This window comes from Alligator sinensis, unplaced genomic scaffold (assembly GCF_000455745.1).
Source record: "Alligator sinensis unplaced genomic scaffold, ASM45574v1 scaffold811_1, whole genome shotgun sequence".
Taxonomy (NCBI): Eukaryota; Metazoa; Chordata; order Crocodylia; family Alligatoridae; genus Alligator; species Alligator sinensis.
Window position 1 is genome coordinate 699,144 of NW_005842579.1, and position 4,402 is coordinate 703,545.

Genomic DNA, 4,402 nt, shown 5'->3' on the forward strand with positions numbered 1-4,402 from the left:
TCTGGCAAATTTTGATTGACCAGTTTAGTGACAAAGGAAGAGTTCTTCTGAAATGGAAAACATGCTAAAAAAACACAAAAACGGTTCACTTACAAAAGTCAATAGAGCTCATCTGAAAAATTAGAATTTAAGGGGGAGAAACAACTGGAAACACCTGGTCAAAAACAACTGCAAAAGAATGAAGGACAAAAAATATATATCATCCTATCTTGACATCATCTGACATTTTACTGAATTTGGTTTTTTGAGGGTTTTTTTGGCTATTCCCACCTCAACTGTCACTTTGCTCTTGAGGTAATTCTAGATGTTTGGAGGCCTTGGAATTAAAAAAAGATAACCCGCTGATGTCTTTCCGAAGGAGCCGGCTGCATCGGAAAACTTCTACCGTGACTTTTTCCTCTTGGAAGGGCTCTTTTGGTGGATTGTTAAGCACACCAGGAATTTGCTTGACTCCCTAGGTCAAGAAGCAACGGAGTCTTCACTGCCACCGTGTCGTGGGAAAGTCCACGATGCCGGCAAAAACCAAACCCCTGCGCAATGCAGGGTGCGAAACAGAGAGGTCCCAGCAGGTTTTGTGGCACTGAGGGTTTACGATCTCAAGCGGAAAATAAATGTAGAGGGACAGCGGGCAGGGAGCGATGTAAATCATGGAAGATGCCAGGCCTGGGTTCTAAAGCCCAACCACCTGCCGAGGCGAAAGAAAGGTGCGACCCAGCCTCTGTCTGCAGAAGCCTCCCAAAAGCCCTTCAGTACAAGATTCCTGAGCTAACTACAACTGCATTTCCTCTCGTTTCCATTTGCTGGCTGGGGTGGAGGTGGGGAGGGGGAACCTGGGACTTGAAGACTTTTGATGGTCATAGTGATAAGAGGGACAAGTCACCAGCGTCTACTAAACTGATAGGGTGGCAAGACCACAGTGTGGCACGTGGGTATAAACTAGAGTACCCATCCCACGGAGGAAAATGTCTGCTAACAAGGACTAAAGGACCCTTCTCTGGTCATTCATCACACCATGCCCCCTCTGAGCCCAAACGGTCCTTAGAAAGGACTGGCATATTGCATTTAGTGCTGGGGATTACGGCCAAATCCTTAGCTGGTGCGGACTAATTGTGGCTCTACTGCAGGGGTGGGCAAATTGTGGCCCACAGGCCGGATGAGACCCACCAGGGCATTCTATCTGGCCCATGGGGCCCCTAAAAAACTTAGAAAATTAATATTTATCTTCCCCTGGCTGCCTGTCATGCGGCCCTCGATGGCTTGCCAAAACTCGGTAAGCAGCCCTCCACCCCAAATAATTGCACAGCCCTGCTCTACTGCATCAGCTTAGATCAGCAGAGATCAGCTTAGATCTGGCTCTCAGGGTTCAAATATTTTGCTGGAGATTTGAAAAGTAGAAAGTGTTTGTTTTTGCTTGAGGGAGAGGCCCAGATACAAAGATGCCTTGGTGGAGGGCATTGCCACAGGTTTAGTGCAACTCCAACCCATACGCAGTGCCATGCCAAGAGCACAGACTGGTAGGCATAAGTGCCTTGGGCCTCTTTGGCCTCGAACACATGAAGGGGTCAGGGGCGGGGGTAATCTAGAAGCAATGTGCACCCTCTCAGCTGTGCGCCCACAGGCAAGCTGGGCTCAGCTGTTGCCTGGGAAGTGCAAGGGACCCACTTTGGTTTGTCCAGGGGTCAAACACCCCTGATGGGGACAGACAGACATCGATTCCAGGTGGGCACAGGCTCTTTTAAAATCAGGACAGCTTAAGTTTCCCTGGGTTAAATCATTCATGGATCCACAACCTTAGTGAACAGCCAGTAGCCAGATTTTAACTAAATCCTCAGATTTCACGAATGCACAGTCAAGAAAGGAACCAGGAGGGAATCTTGTATACATCCAACAGCTCCTGGCCCGCACAGAGGCAAGCACATCACTTGTTTCATACAGCCAAGAGCTGGCTGGCCAAAGCATCACTTACCCCCATCAGACTGAGAGAGAAGTGAAATTCAGAGGCTGTGAACATCAGTGGATTTGACCTAGTGAAGAAACACTGGGGGACAAGATTTTTTTAAAGGCGTTTAAGCACCTTACTTCCTATTGATTTCAAGGAGAACCGCGCACCTTTCTCCATAGATACCAATGGGATTTCAGGTCTGCCTCTTGCATAGCATACATTTTTTTTTACCCTGTTCCTTAAACCAGGTCACGGCTATACCAGCATCTGTTTATAACACCCAGATCAAGTCGGCTACAGACTGGGCTGCTGCCCGTAAATGATAAGCAGGCAGAGAGATGGCAATTTCCCTTGCAGAATGCATGGGCTCCTAGTCACAGGATAGTCTAAAGCTTTGGCTGAGCCGATTACAGTATATTAGGGTCAGGTCAGCACGGTGTGCGGGTGATGGTGTGGTCAGGAACAGGATAAAGATGTATGTTCTGTTCCGTCTGTGATTGGACATGACTGTCCCAGCTATCGAGACATGAGAAACCGGTCTGAGTAGCATGTCCTGGGAGAAAGGCTGTGGGCCTCACCTGTTCATATTGCACTCACTTCTGTCCACGGAATCATTCATTAGAAATTTGAAGTCAAACACGCTGGAATTGGTCAAACTTGAAAGAAAATACACATCCAAATGGCTGTGTTTAAAAAATGAACAAAGGGGAAATATTCTCCCAAGTTTGCAATTTCTTCCCACCCATTTAGTGACCAAGGAATAGCCTAGGGTTGAAGTTTCAAATTCCTGAATTTTGAAGATGCATATTGGGCAGAGGAAAACAGGTTTTGATGGTATTTTTGTAGGTCCCCTCCCTAGATTTGTAGCCAACTATGGGACTGGGTAGAATTTTCAGAATTTGAATTATTCAATAAAATATCTGCATTTGATAGGGGAAATGACAGAAAACAATTTTTCATTAATTTTTTGCAAATTGACCTCCCTTGGTTTCAAGAGCTTCATTAAATGCCTTCAGATTTCACAATTTCAGTGACAATTTACAATTCTAATAAAACCTTTACTGAATATTCCTGAATCATTTCTTCCTGTCCCCCCCCCCCTCCCCACAGCAATTCTAATTGATATCTGATTGGCATGAGTTTTAATTAAGGTAAGATTTAAATACTCCTTTATATTCCCCACTCCCTCCTCCTGCATCTGGCTGGTGAAATGACAATATCGGTCTTTTTTTTTTTTTTTTTTTAAGATGCAGCTTTTAACTGCATTGCATATATTTTGAAGCAATATTTCCCCTTTGTACCATTCCAGAATGCAGCAGGGACTTTGGAGGGGAAAAAAAACTTAGCTATTATTTGCAAAAAACTGGCAAAAATCTGATTAGTTTTGCATATCTACTGGTGGGGACAGTTACAGTCATTAAGATTCATATGAACATCAGGAGAGTGCACTCAAATTGAGTGCTTGATTCTTATTCATCCTAGAGTCCCTTTGCAGAGGCTTGGAGGTACAGAGGGTACCCCATTAAGTGCGTATGAATTATATCTCATTCCCTGGTCAGTGAACCACATAAACCAGGGCATCTAGGCTAATCTACACCAGCTGAGGATCCAGCCCAGTCAGCTGCAATTTTGGGATGGAGATTTATTACTATTTTGGTTTAATTGGCCATTTTTCAATCCAGTTGGATTTGAAACTGGCTAAACGTAGCCAAGTCCCCGAAGCAAGATGCTCACCTGGGGACTGAGCTTTTACAGAGCAGAGCTGTTTTGCCTATAACCCCTCCAGCAAAGGCAGGGGACTGCCTTGTCCTGAAAGGTCACCCACTTTGCTGCAGGAGCCCAGGGCAAGCAAAAAGATCTACCCCTGACCACTCATGAGCTAGATCAGGAGCAGAACCAAAGCACCCCAGGCTGGGGTGGCTCCCCCTGGTCTTAGGCAAGGGAGCAAATTGGATTGAGTTGGATCTGGGCTGAAGAAGGTGTATGCATGGGAAGGAGATTTGGGCGCACAGAGCCTGGGGGATTCGGAGCTGAAATGGGCATGGCGCATGCGTGTTGGTGCGTGCATCCAGGGGGCTCATGTGCACGGCACCCACAGACAACATCCTACGGATAGTTCCTCCTCTCTAACCCTTATCATCAAAGGCACTCTACTCTCAAAATTAGGTCCGGTCTGATTAGCAGGACCTGAGCCCGAGCCCTCACTAACTCCCGGCTGCGAGTGGGCGAATGGTCACCGACAACAGCTTGAGGGCAAGCCCCTCCGATGACTGGCTTTTTGGTGAGGTTATTTTGTCCTTTCCCTCCCTCCCCCTCCCTGCTTTCCTCCATCCTACGCTGCTCTCAGCCACCGAGTGCCTTATGTACTGCATACGTTGCCTGCTGCGCTAGAATGAATGCCTACAAAAGTCCTAAAGCTAGTTCTCAGGCAGTTGATAATAAGTCCCGTCCCCCCCGCCC